This window comes from Globicephala melas, chromosome 8 (genome assembly GCF_963455315.2).
Source record: "Globicephala melas chromosome 8, mGloMel1.2, whole genome shotgun sequence".
Lineage (NCBI taxonomy): Eukaryota > Metazoa > Chordata > Mammalia > Artiodactyla > Delphinidae > Globicephala > Globicephala melas.
The window spans coordinates 83,288,932-83,303,848 of NC_083321.1; the positions used below are offsets into that span (position 1 = coordinate 83,288,932).

Genomic DNA, 14,917 nt, shown 5'->3' on the forward strand with positions numbered 1-14,917 from the left:
AATTTTTTTTTAACATCTTTATTGGGGTATAATTGCTTTACAATGGTGTGTTAGTTTCTGCTTTATAACTAAGTGAATCAGTTATACATATACATATGTTCCCATATCTCTTCCCTCTTGCATCTCCCTCCCTCCCACCCTCCCTATCCCACCCCTCCAGGCGGTCAGAAAGCACCCAGCCGATATCCCTCTGCCATGCGGCTGCTTCCCACTAGCTATCTACCTTACGTTTGTTAGTGTATGTATTCCATGCCTCTCTCTCGCCCTGTCACAGCTCACCGTTCCCCCTCCCCATATCCTCGTCTGTTCTCCAGTAGGTCTGTGTCTTTATTCCTGTCTTACCCCTAGGTTCTTCATGACTTTTTTTTTTCTTAAATTCCATATATATGTGTTAGCATACGGTATTTGTCTTTCTCTTTCTGACTTACTTTACTCTGTATGACAAACTCTAGGTCTATCCACCTCATTACAAATAGCTCAATTTCGTTTCTTTTTATGGCTGAGTAATATTCCATTGTATATATGTGCCACATCTTCTTTATCCATTCATCCGATGATGGACACTTAGGTTGTTTCCATCTCCGGGCTATTGTAAATAGAGCTGCAATGAACATTTTGGTACATGACTCTTTTTGAATTTTGGTTTTCTCAGGGTATATGCCCAGTAGTGGGATTGCTGGGTCATATGGTAGTTCTATTTGTAGTTTTTTAAGGAACCTCCATACTGTTCTCCATAGTGGCTGAACCAATTCACATTCCCACCAGCAGTGCAACAGTGTTCCCTTTTCTCCACACCCTCTCCAGCATTTATTGTTTCTAGATTTTTTGATGATGGCCATTTGACTGGTATGAGACGATATCTCATTGTAGTTTTGATTTGCATTTCTCTAATGATTAATGATGTTGAGCATTCTTTCATGTGTTTGTTGGCAGTCTGTATATCTTCTTTCGAGAAATGTCTATTTAGGTCTTCTGCCCATTTTTGGATTGGGTTGTTTGGTTTTTTGTTATTGAGCTGCATGAGCTGCTTGTAAATTTTGAAAATTAATCCTTTGTCAGTTGCTTCATTTGCAAATATTTTCTCCCATTCTGAGGGTTGTCTTTTGGTCCTGTTTAAGGTTTCCTTTGCTGTGCAAAAGCTTTGACGTTTCATTAGGTCTCATTTGTTTATTTCTGTTTTTATTTCCATTACTCCAGGAGGTGGGTCAAAAAGGATCTTGCTGTGATTTATGTCATAGAGTGTTCTGCCTATGTTTTCCTCTAAGAGTTTGATAGTTTCTAGCCTTACATTTAGGTCTTTAATCCATTTTGAGCTTATTTTTGTGTATGGTGTTAGGGAGTGATCTAATCTCATACTTTTACATGTACCTGTCCAGTTTTCCCAGCACCACTTATTGAAGAGGCTGTCCTTTCTCCACTGTACATCCCTGCCACCTTTATCAAAGATAAGGTGTCCATATGTGCGTGGGTTTATCTCTGGGATTTCTATCCTCTTCCATTGATCTATCGTTCTGTTTTTGTGCCAGTACCATACTGTCTTGATTACTGTAGCTTTGTAGTATAGTCTGAAGTCCAGGAGCCTGATTCCTCCAGCTCCGTTTTTTGTTCTCAAGATTGCTTTGGCTATTCGGGGTCTTTTGTTTTTCCATACAAATTGCAAAATTTTTTGTTCTAGTTCTGTGAAAAATGCCAGTGGTAGTTTGATAGGGATTGCATTGAATCTATAGATTGCTTTGGGTAGTAGAGTCATTTTCACAATGTTGATTCTTCCAATCCAAGAACATGGTATATCTCTCCATCTATTTGTATCATCTTTAATTTCTTTCATCAGTGTCTTATAATTTTCTGCATACAGCTCTTTTGTCTCCTTAGGTAGGTTTATTCCTAGATATTTTATTCTTTTTGTTGCAAAGGTAAATGGGAGTGTTTTCTTGATTTCACTTTCAGATTTTTCATCATTAGTATATTGGAATGCCAGAGATTTCTGTGCATTAATTTTGTATCCTGCTACTTTACCAAATTCATTGATTAGCTCTAGTAGTTTTCTGGTAGCATCTTTAGGATTCTCTATGTATAGTATCATGTCAGTTGCAAACAGTGACAGCTTTACTTCTTCTTTTCCGATTTGGATTCCTTTTATTTCCTTTTCTTCTCTGATTGCTGTGGCTAAGACTTCCAAAACTATGTTGAATAAGAGTGGTGAGAGTGGGCTACCTTGTCTTTTTCCTGATCTTAGTGGAAATGCTTTCAGTTTTTCACCATTGAGGATGATGTTGGCTGTGGGCTTGTCATATATGGCCTTTATTATGTTGAGGAAAGTTCCCTCTATGCCTACTTTCTGCAGGGTTTTTATCATAAATGGTGTTGAATTTTGTCAAAAGCTTTCTCTGTCTCTATTGAGATGATCAAATGGTTTTTCTCCTTCAATTTGTTAATATGGTTTATCACATTGATAGATTTGCGTATATTGAAGAATCCTTGCATTCCTGGAATAAACCCCACTTGATCATGGTGTATGATCCTTTTAATGTGCTGTTGGATTCTATTTGCTAGTATTTTGTTGAGGATTTTTGCATCTATGTTCATCAGTGATATTTGCCTGTAGTTTTCTTTCTTTGTGACATCCTTGTCTGGTTTTGGTATCAAGGTGATGGTGGCCTCATAGAATGAATTGGGAGTGTTCCTCCCTCTGCTATATTTTGGAAGAGTTTGAGAAGGATAGGTGTTAGCTCTTCTCTAAATGTTTGATAGAATTCGCCTGTGAAGCAATCAGGTCCTGGGCTTTTGTTTGTTGGAAGATTTTTAATCACAGTTTCAATTTCAGTGCTTGTGATTGGTCTGTTCATATTTTCTATTCCTGATTCAGACTTGGCAGGTTGTACATTTCTAAGAATTTGTCCATTTCTTCCAGATTGTCCATTTTATTGGCATAGAGTTGCTTGTAGTAAGATTGTCCATTTTATTGGCATATAGTTGCTTGTAGTAATCTCTCATGATCTTTTTTATTTCTGTAGTGTCAGTTGTTACTTCTTCTTTTTCATTTCTAATTCTATTGATTTGAGTGTTCTCCCTTTTTTTCTTGATGAGTCTGGCTAATGGTTTATCTATTTTGTTTATCTTCTCAAAGAACAAGGTTTTAGTTTTATTGATCTTTGCTAATGTTTCCTTCATTTCTTTTTCATTTATTTCTGATCTGATTTTTATGATTTCTTTCCTTCTGCTAGCTTTGAGGTTTTTTTGTTCTTCTTTCTCTAATTGCTTGAGGTGCAAGGTTAGGTTGTTTATTCGAGATGTTTCCTGCTTCTTAAGGTGGGCTTGTAATGCTATAAACTTCCCCCTTAGAACTGCTTTTGCTGCATCCCATAGGTTTTGGGTCGTTGTGTCCCCATTTTCATTTGTTTCTAGGTATTTTTTTATTTCCTCTTTGATTTCTTCAGTGATCACTTCGTTATTATGTAGTGTATTGTTTAGCCTCCATGTGTTTGTATTTTTTACAGATCTTTTCCTGTAATTGATATCTAGTCTCATGGCGTTGTGGTCGGAAAAGATACTTAATACAATTTCAATTTTCTTAAATTTACCAAGGCTTGATTTGTGACCCAAGATATGATCTATCCTGGAGAATGTTTCATGAGCACTTGAAAAAAATGTGTATTCTGTTGTTTTTGGATAGTGTCCTATAAATATCAATTAAGTCCATCTTGTTTAATGTATCATTTAAAACTTGTGTTTCCTTATTTATTTTCATTTTGGATGATCTGTCCATTGGTGAAAGTGGGGTGTTAAAGTCCCCTACTATGAATGTGTTACTGTCAATTTCCCCTTTTATGGCTGTTAGTATTTGCCTCATGTATTGAGGTGTTCCTATGTTGGGTGCATAAATATTTACAATTGTTTTATCTTCTTGGATCGATCCCTTAATCATTATGTAGTGTCCTTCTTTGTCTCTTCTAATAGTCTTTATTTTAAAGTCTATTTTGTCTGATATGAGAATTGCTACTCCAGCTTTCTTTTGGTTTCCATTTGCATGGAATATCTTTTTCCATCCCCTTATTTTCAGTCTGTATGTGTCTCTAGGTATGAAGTGGGACTCTTGTAGACAGCATATATATGGGTCTTGTTTTTGTATCCATTCAGCCAATCTGTGTCTTTTGGTGGGAGCATTTAGTCCATTTACATTTAAGGTAATTATCGATATGTACGTTCCTATTCCCATTTTCTAAATTGTTTTGGGTTCGTTATTATAGGTCTTTTCCTTCTCTTGTGTTTCTTGTCTAGAGAAGTTCCTTTAGCATTTGTTGTAAAGCTGGTTTGGTGATGCTGAACTCTCTCAGCTTTTGCTTGTCTGTAAAGGTTTTAATTTCTCCATCAAATCTGAATGAGATTCTTGCTGGGTAGAGTAATATTGGTTGCAGGTTTTTCTCCTTCATCAATTTCAGTATGTCCTGCCACTCCCTTCTGGCTCTGCATTAATTTTTGGGTTCCCTGAAGATTTGGCTGTATAGGGTACCATATATGTTTGTGTGTTTTAGAGTGATCATGTTTTGTTTTGAAAGCCATTTAGCTGGACCTATAATTATAATTATTTTCAAGAGTATTGACTGTCATTCACAATTCTATAAATAAAATTCTCAGAGAAATTTTACATTATATTAAAATATGACAAAATAAAGTTGATTTGGTCCTGAAAGTTAGAAAATAAGACACACTTTCTAGAATATTGCGTTTCTTTCCTGCAAGATGGTGGCCTACCTATGTTGCCTATTCTGGTCCCTTGTTCTGGCTATTTTCTCTAAGAAAATAATTAGTGGGTTTACTTCTTTTAGGATGTGATTTAATTCTTTCAGTGGCTGCAATTTAAGATTTTCTTTTTCCCACGGTTTTCATTGCGTTTTTATTTCTGGAGCATCTAGGTCATTTTGGGTGGGATTCACTATGGTTTGGTATAGCTACTGGTGTTTCACAATTCAATCTTAGAATTGTGAAAACCTCTCAGAAGGTCAATATTAAACCATTTACAGGCATTAACATTTGTTTTATTATACAGTATACTCCTCAGCCTGTTTATCTCAGATGTGTAAAAAGATAGTATTTGAAAAATCACTAGGTCATTTACCAGCAAAGTATTTAACTCGATACATTTTTGGTTGCCATGACATTAACATATCTGTTTACACACTCATGAAAAGTTGGTATCTATAAATCCCCCTTGAGTGTAAACGTGGTGTTTCATTTTTATTTTTTTTGTGGTACGTGGGCCTGTCACTGTTGTGGCCTCTGCTGTTGCGGAGCACAGGCTCCAGAAGCGCAGGCTCAGCGGCCATGGCTCACGGGTCCAGATGCTCCGCAGCATGTGGAATCTTCCCAGACCGGGGCACGAACCCGTGTCCCCTGCATCGGCAGGCGGACTCTCAACCACTGCACCACCAGGGAAGCCCTAAACGTGGTGTTTTTAAGCTGTAGAATCGTGTTAACAGAGAGCTTTAATGTTAGCTGAAGCTTAGAAGTCAGGAGCTCCTTTTGTAATAGGGGAGGTGGTAGTGATGAAGTTTGTCCCAAGACTTGTACTACTGAATTTCTTCTTCAGTGTTTTTGTTTTAGAAAAACTTGAGTGGGCTCAAAACCAGCCATTTTAGGAGAGATAGTAACATTTGTTTCTGTTAGTTTTTGTTAAATTGAATAGGTGCAACACTATGTTTAATAGAGATTATATTTTTAAATTAATTTGTATTTGATGATTTAAAACTGATATAGTGCAAAATCTACCACTCTAATTTCACACAGAGCAGCACCAAGGGTAATGGAACTGGCATATCCCTATCAGTTATATGTTCTGATACAAATTTTTCTCTTTTAACTTGATACATTTGTTTTACAAATATTACTTAACATTGATAATTTGTGTGAAACTGAAGCTAGCATAATAAATTACACATCAAGAAAGAAACTTGAGGATTTTCATTGACCATTGGTTTCAAAATATTGACAGGAAACTCAATCATTTTTTAAAAATATTTATTTATTTATTATTATTATTTTTTTGGCTGCATCGGGTCTTAGTTGCAGCATTCCATTGTGGTGCGTAAGCTCAGTAGTTGTGGCACGTGGCTTAGTTGCCCAGCAGCATGTGGGATCTTAGTTCCCTGACCAGGGATTGAACCCGCATCCCTTGCATTGGAAGGCGGATTCTCTACCACTGGACCACCAGAGAAGTCCCAAAACTCAATCATTGTTTCTCCTTAGTTGATTATTGCTTTTGGCTTTAATTTTTGTTTTTAATTCTTTTTATTGTTATAACTTGTGTGTATTCATTTTATCTTAATGTTTGTGGTAATTGGAGGGATAAGAGGGCAAGGAGTAATAATTCTGCATTACAGGCACTATCAGATAATTTAGATTGCCTTCTATTCCCTGTAGTCCATTCTCACAATTTGGCAATCTTTTCATTCGAACCAAAGAGGAGGTTATATAAACATAACTTGAACAAATCAGGTGTTAATTCCTGAGCTCAGCAAATACATTATGCAGAATAAGGAGTTGACTTTCACTGAGAAGAATCAGCAACATTTAAAAAGCCCACGGAGTGATTAATCTGTCAATTTCTGAGTTGTTCTAGAATGAGCAACTTCTGAGGCCATGTACAGCCTCAGAAGAAGTAAAGTTAATCTTAGAGAAATGAGGTGTGGGGAAAAAATGGATTTTAATCCACATTTAAGATACATGGAACCCATACTCTTCTCTCTCTAACTCCCTGCTACCATCACATATATTAATGGTGTAACTACTCAGAGCTTAAGGGAGTAGAAAAAACATTACATAAGATATTAGAAATAAATGCTACAGGATTAGTACACCCACCCAGCTGAAGGGTGTGTTTTAAATTGACAGTAGATATGGGATATTGGATAAGTACCCCATAGTCACCCAGTATGACTTTAGCTGTGATCTGCATAAAAGAATACAGGGATAAAACTGAGAAGAAAGTGTGTCTATGTGTGATCAGAAAAAGAGGGGACACTTTTTGAGCCCTAAATAGAACTGAGGCTTAGAGTTTAGTTTGTTTAATATATTTCATTAATTTCAACTCAATTAATGTTTATAACAGAGAGAACCTAACACTTGTATTAAGATCTTTTCCTTTGCTAGGATTTAGTTATTGAAATTAAATGCTTTTAAGGTCATCAAAACATTATTAATTTTGAATTTTCCTAATAAAGGGTATAAGTCACCCCATATAAATAATTGCTTCCAACTATTTCAGCCTCAAGATCTCAGTTTCTTGGCCATGGAATTCACTGCATACTTTCCTTCCTTAGGCAGAAGAGAGGATATGAAACCATCTGCCAAACTCAAACCTCCATGGGAGAAACTGAGATATAACGCAGACTTGTACCCAAGTCTTGGCTGTGAAACAGTAAAGGGGAAAACAATATTTTACTACTGTGATTAGGTAAATAAAGGCTTCCAATTAGCAAAAAAAATCTGTAAATGGGGTTTTATAAGTCATTCACACTTGATTAATATCTTGGTCCACTGATTCATTTAGAAAGTGTTTAGTACTAGTGATAATTCCAGTACTATGCCACATTTAAATTTTTATTTTCTCTTCATAACAATTGTAATAAAATAGGAATTAATACCCCATTTACAGCAGAGGGCAAAAAGCTTAGCAAAGTTAAGAAACTCATCTAAGGGCACACAGATATTTGAATGCAGGCCTATCTGACTTCAAAGTTTTTTCTCATAATTTTTGCATCATGGTACTGTGTACCTGTTGTGAGGTGTTCTGGGTGATACAGAAGTGAATATGAGGTGGCCTTTGCTCCAAAGTAACATACCACTTGGCAACAAGATGAAGCCATGCATACAAAATTAAGATATAAGAAGGAATGTGATTGGTGACATGCTACAGCTGTTTTGTGACGGGACTATTCAGGGAAGTCTTCACTGAGGTGATGTTGAAGGAAAGAGACAGAGGATGTAACAGGTGGAGAAGGTCCTATGAACAAAGCCCGAGAAAGTGTGACCAGCTGCCACAAGCAGCAGGTGGTCCAGGTTATTGGCTGTAGACCCCGTTTAGGGAGAGTAGAAGATAAGTTGCAAAGATGAAGTTGGGGGCAGCTCTTGGACACATTTGCAAGCATGGTATAAAATAGCCCAGAAGCATGGTAACACTTTCACCCAGACCTAATGTACACCTTGAAGAGAAGGGTGAGTCAGACAAAAAATCTTTCTCCCTTACAACATGTGTCTAGCCTTATCTTAGAGCCAGATATCTAGTCCATTCCCTTCAGCTTACAAATGAGAGGGCAGAGCCTCAGAGAAACAAAGTAGCTTGTCCACAGTCACACAGCTCATAATGGCAAATTGAGGCTAGACCTGAAGTCAGACTTCAGACACTTTCCTATTTAATCAAGTAGTATTTCCATTTACCACAAAGTAATTTCCACTGCATTTGAAGGGCTGAAGGTGCAGGGTCATGTAGTTATTCCAGAATTTGACTATCATTGCTTGAGACATTGACTGAGCTTATTTATGAGATGTAAAAGCAAAGTCTTGAAAAGGGATAGATTTATGGTACGTTTGAATACCTCTCTCACTGTAGACTGGTACTTTTAGCCATATTTTATCTTTTTTAGGACACACACATACACACCACGTATGTATATACATAGATAAATATACATATGTATACATACATATATGGGTATGTATACACACTATATACACACACATACACATGTACATGTATGTTTATACATACATGTATTTTAAATTATTTTGTTTCCTGCATAAAAACAAACAAAAATTGTTTCCACACCCTTGTTGAAATATGTTAACCTGAATAGTTTTCTAGGCAATTTCCTGTAGGTGATCTCACCAGAGCCTGCCATGAGAGATTTTTTTGGGAACTTGAGTATTGGCTTCCCAGCTCTCCTACCTCTGACCTGAATGTCTATTTCCTTTCCCGGGTTAGGGAAGTTTTCAGCTTTTATATCTTCAAATATATTCTCTGTCACTTTCTCTCTCTTTTTTCCTTCTGGGACCACTATAATGTGAATGTTAGTATGCTTGATGTTGTCACACAGGTCTTTTAAACTGTCTTCATTTTTTTATTCTTTGTTCTTCTTTTTTCTATTCAGCTTCAGTGATTTCCACTACTCTGTTTCCAGCTAGCTGATCTGTTCCTGTGTATCAACTAAGCTACTATTGATTCCTTCTAGTGTATTTCTTATTTTAGTTATTGTATTTCTTCATATCTGTTTGGTCCTTCTTAGTATTTTCTAAATCTTTGTTAAAAACTTCTAATTTCTCAATCTGTTCATCCTATCTTCTACCACGTTCTTTGAACATCTTTACAGTCATTACCTTGAACTCTTTATCAGGTAGATTGTTTATCTCTGCTTCACTTAGTTCTTGGGTTTTATCTTGTTCCTTTGTTTGGAAGATATTTCTCTGTCACCTCATTTTGCCTAATTTGTTGTTTTTATTTCTATATATTTTGTAGGTTGGTTATGTTTTCCAACCTTGGAGAAGTGGCCTTTTGTAGAAGATGTCTTATGTGTCCCAGCAGCACACTCACCTCTCGTCACCAGTGCTATATGCTCTTGGGGTGCCCCCTATGTGGACTGTGTGGGTCCTTCTACTGTGGTGGGCTGAATACTGTGGATGGTCTGGTAGGCATGGCTGTTCCCACCCCATCCCCTGCCTTGGTCACTTGGTTGCCAGACCTGCTTTGTGCAGAAGCTGCTGGCAGCTGGTGGACAGGGTTGGGTCATGAGGCAGCTGGGTGTAGTGCCTTGGGGAGTCCAGGGGCTAGTGCTGGCGCACTGGTGGGTGGACCTGGGATCCAGTGTTTGTGGGGCTGGGGGTCTTGGATCAAGTGTTGGCCTGCTGGTGGGCAGGGCCTGTTCATGATGCATCTCATTGAATGTCCTGGAGTGTCCCAAAATGCTTTCAGCCCATTGGTGAGTGGGGCTGCATCCCAGGATGGCTGGCTGAGGGGTCCAAGGCGTCTCAGAACTGGTGTCAGCCTGGGGTAGGCAGAGCCAGGTCCTGGGTTCTCTGGCTGCACAGCCCTGGGGGTCCTGGTGCTGGTGTTGACCTGCTGGTGGGGAAATCTGGGGCCTGGGATGGTCCTGGGGTGGTGTCTGCATGCTACTGGGTGAGGCTGGTTCCTGACACAGCTGGCTATAGGATCTTGGGTATCCCAAAGCTATTATAGGCTCACTGGTGAGTGGGGCTAGATCCTGGAGTGGCTGGCTAAGGAGCCCAAGGTGTCCCAGAACTGTTGTTGGCCTGTTTGTGGGTTGGCTGAGTTCTGACATGGTAGGCTGTGGGGGGACTTTGGTGGTCCTGGGAGTGGTATCCACCCACTGGTGGGTGGGGCCAAGGTCCGGGGGATCCCAGGGCTGGTGCCTCCCCTCGGTTGGCTGAGGCCAGGTCTGGGGTTTCAGGCTGCAGGACCCAGGGTCCTAGAGCTGGTGTTGGCCTGCTGGTGGGTAGAGCTGAGGCCCTGGGGTCCCAGGGCTAGTGCCGGCGCCCTGGTGTATGAGACCAGGTCCTGGGCCCTCTGGTGGACAGGGCCATACCTCAGGGTGCCTGTGGGCTTAGGGGTTCTTAAAGCAGTAGTCCTGTTGGTAGGTGGGACTGTGTTCCTGCCCAGCTAGTTGCTTGGCCTGAGGCATCCCACTACTGGTGCTGACAGGCTTGTGGGTGGAGCCAGGTCTCAGAGCTAATAAGCTCCAGGGAGGATTCCAAAATGGCACTTGTCAGCACAAATGTCCCTATGGTAGAACACGCTCCCCAAAATTGTTGCTGCCAGTGTCTGTGTCCCCAGGTTGAGCTCCAGTTGCTTCCTGCCTATCCAGGAGGCTCTCCAAGACTGGCAGGTGTGTCTGACCTAGGCTCCTTTCAAATAACTGCTTCTGCCCTGGTTCCCAGAGTGTGTGAGATTTTGTGTGCACCCTTTAAGAGTGAAGTCTCTATTTCCCACAACACTCTGGGTCTCCCAACTGGTCTTCAAACCTAAACCTTCTGGAGGCTTATCTTCCCAGTGCAGGTCCCCTGGACTGGGGAGCCTGATGCTGTGCTTGGACCCTTTGCTCCTTGGGGAGACCCTCTGCAATTGTGATTATTCTGTCATTTGTGGGTAGCCTGCCCAGGAGTCTTGACTGTACCTCATCTCCGCCCCTTCTACCCATCTTGTTGTGGTTCCTTCTTTATATCTTTAGTTGTAGACGATTTTTTCTGCTAGTCGTCTGGTCTTTCTTATCAGTTGTTGCTCTGTAAAGAGTTGTAATTTTGGTGTGCTGTGGGAGGAGGTGAGCTCAGGGTCTTCCTACTCTACCATCTTGGTCACTGCCCCTGTCTAAATGCTTCTTAAATGTCAAAGCATAATGTGTTTGCTGCTTCCCTTATAAATAAACTAATAAATGTATTATCCAAGTAGAAAAAAATCTGAATTTTAAAAATAAATCTTGGAAAGTATATGAATTTAATCATTAAATTTTTATTTGAATAGTGATGTCATTAATAATTTAAGAGAAACTTGTCTCCTTTTCTTTGAAAGGAAAAGGATAAACCATTAATTTATTTATTATTTTAGTTGTACCACAGTCAGCTATTGCTCTCTAATCCCTCATATGAAATTTCCCTGGAATTAAAAATAGTGCCCTTTACTATAGCAATAGAATTTGGAATAATATCTATCCATGATAGATTTATACCCACTACCTTTGAAAAGCAGCATGATCTCTTCAAATAAAGAATGATGGAAAAGGGGGGATTTCCTAAGCGGTCCAGTGGTTGGGACTCTGTGCTTTCACTGCAGGGGGCGTGGATTCGATCCCTGGTCAGGGAACTGAGATCCCACATGCCACGTGACCAAAAAAAAAAAAAAAAAAAGAATGATGGAAAAGACCAGGGGCTCCACACTGCCTCACCACTGCTCAATGTGGGGAAATAATCTTGGTTTTATTTTACAACTTTATTGGAGTATAATTGCTTTACAATGGTGTGTTAGTTTCTGCTTTATAACAAAGTGAATCAGTTATACATATACATATGTTGCCATATCTCTTCCGTCTTGCGTCTCCCTCCCTCCCGCCCTCCCTATCCCACCCCTCTAGGTGGTCACAGCAACGAGCTGATCTCCCTGTGCTATGCGGCTGCTTCCCACTAGCTATTTTACGTTTGGTAGTGTGTATATGTCCATGCCACTCTTTCGCTTTGTCACAGCTTACCCTTCCCCCTCCCCATACCCTCAAGTCCGTTCTCTAATAGGTCTGTTTCTTTATTCCTGTCTTACCCCTAGGTTCTTCATGACTTTTTTTTTCTTAAATTCCATATATATGTGTTAGCATACGGTATTTGTCTTTCTCTTTCTGACTTACTTCACTCTGTATGACAGACTCTAGGTCCACCCACCTCATTACAAATAGCTCAATTTCGTTTCTTTTTATGGCTGAGTAATATTCCATTGTATATATGTGCCACATCTTCTTTATCCATTCATCCGATAATGGACACTTAGGTTGTTTCCATCTCCGAGCTATTGTAAATAGAGCTGCAATGAACATTTTGGTACATGACTCTTTTTGAATTTTGGTTTTCTCAGGGTATATGCCCAGTAGTGGGATTGCTGGGTCATATAGTAGTTCTATTTGTAGTTTTTTAAGGAACCTCCATACTGTTCTCCATAGTGGCTGTACCAATTCACATTCCCACCAGCAGTGCAACAGTGTTCCCTTTTCTCCACACCCTCTCAGGCATTTATTGTTTCTAAATTTTTTGATGATGGCCATTCTTACCAGTGTGAGATGATATCTCATTGTAGTTTTGATTTGCATTTCTCTAATGATTAATGATGTTGAGCATTCTTTCATGTGTTTGTTGGCAGTCTGTATATCTTCTTTCGAGAAATGTCTATTTAGGTCTTCTGCCCATTTTTGGATTGGGTTGTTTGGTTTTTTGTTATTGAGCTGCATGAGCTGCTTATAAATTTTGGAGATTAATCCTTGGTCAGCTGCTTCATTTGCAAATATTTTCTCCCATTCTGAGGGTTGTCTTTTGGTCTTTTTTATGGTTTCCTTTGCTGTGCAAAAGTTTGAAGTTTCATTAGGTCCCATTTGTTTATTTTTGTTTTTATTTCCATTTCTCTAGGAGGTGGGTCAAACAGGATCTTGCTGTGATTTATGTCATAGAGTGTTCTGCCTATGTTTTCCTCTAAGAGTTTGATAGTTTCTAGCCTTACATTTAGGTCTTTAATCCATTTTGAGCTTATTTTTGTGTATGGTGTTAGGGAGTGATCTAATCTCATACTTTTACATGTACCTGTCCAGTTTTCCCAGCACCACTTATTGAAGAGGCTGTCCTTTCTCCACTGTACATTCCTGCCTCCTTTATCAAAGATAAGGTGTCCATATGTGCGTGGGTTTATCTCTGGGCTTTCTATCCTGTTCCATTGATCTATCTTTCTGTTTTTGTGCCAGTACCATACTGTCTTGATTACTGTAGCTTTGTAGTATAGTCTGAAGTGAGGGAGCCTGATTCCTCCAGCTCCGCTTTTCATTCTCAAGATTGCTTTGGCTATTCGGGGTCTTTTGTTTTTCCATACAAATTGTGAAATTTTTTGTTCTAGTTCTGTGAAAAATGCCAGTGGTAGTTTGATAGGGATTGCATTGAATCTATAGATTGCTTCGGGTAGTAGAGTCATTCTCACAATGTTGATTTTTCCAATCCAAGAACATGGTATATCTCTCCATCTAATAATCTTGTTTTTCTAGAGGCCCACAAATGGTATCTTTGTATGATTTCACATTTCCAGTTCATGTATCAAGTCCTCTGTGGCCTCTTTTCCTAGTAGGATGCTCATTATTTAGAGGGGCCCATTTACTAGGCCAAATACCTGTTGACAAGTTAATTTCCAACTGACTACCAGTGCCCCTAATTAGGAACTTCAACAGAGCAGCTAAAATTTTTTAAAATGTCATTTTAGAAAGTACATGAAATGCTGGAAACATTGAGCAGTCTGCTGTTCTTTATGGCCATTTAGATGAAAAGTGTTCTGTTTAGGAAAGTGATTTGATTCAAGAATTGTGATTATTTTGTATGTATCCTTCCTCACCAATAGTGTACTTCTTGTTTATTACAGGATTTCTTCAAGCAAGAATTAACTTTCATTAGCAAATTCATTGAAATTGTTCAAAATAAGCCGCTTTTCTCTTACTATTCCAAAAGAAGATGTCAGAATCACAAATTTAAGATGATGGAGTAGTGTTGTACTACAGGTACCCACACCCCCTCATCCCAGAGGCAGGAGAGTACATGGTCCTAGGTGCATCTCCTGTTTCAGAGGCTTCATCCCTGCTGAATGGATTCCTCTAACAAAGAAGCACAAGACAGTAGCTCACTTTTATTTGGTAGCAGAAATATGATTTATATTGAATAATTTATTTATATTGGGTGGCTATTCTTGTGCCAGCTAGAGGATGAATGTTAAATGATAAAAGTGATCATAATTGCCTTATGGAAGGATACTGCTATGAACTCAGCATAAACTTCACTCTGCAGCATATCAGTAAATGGCAGTAACAGAAAATGTTGGAAGTAGAACATGTGTAAATAGCTCTTTTTATTAAATCAGATTCTTCCAGTGCTTAAGCAAGGCATTCATCTTTGGAAACTACAGTGACTCCTTTTGGAACACAATAAAAAAGCTATGATTGAAAACACAGAAACAAACACAAAAAACCTGCTGTCTATGCATATAGTTATTAAAAATCGGAGATGGTGGGGATTCCTTGGTGGTCCAGTGGTTAGGACTCCACACTTTCACTGTTGGAGGGCCCTGGTTCAATCCCTGAGTTGAGGAACTAAGATCCAGCAAGCCACGCAGCACAGCAAAAAAAAAAAA

General features: G+C 39.1%; 1 protein-coding gene across 2 annotated transcripts in view; it reads left to right on the top strand.

Moving 5' to 3' along the window:
* The window catches only part of ELMOD1 (ELMO domain containing 1), a 111,379-nt gene that overhangs the window by 42,004 nt on the left and 54,458 nt on the right, over positions 1 to 14,917 (top strand). Inside the window, exon 1 of one of the 2 annotated variants that reach the window (XM_030836119.2) lies at positions 7,333 to 7,450. The exons of the other annotated variant lie outside the window; for it this stretch is intronic. The gene's annotated coding sequence lies outside the window, so the exon portion shown is untranslated. Of the gene's footprint in view, positions 1 to 7,332; positions 7,451 to 14,917 lie in introns of those variants that run through there. 2 annotated transcript variants of the gene reach the window in all.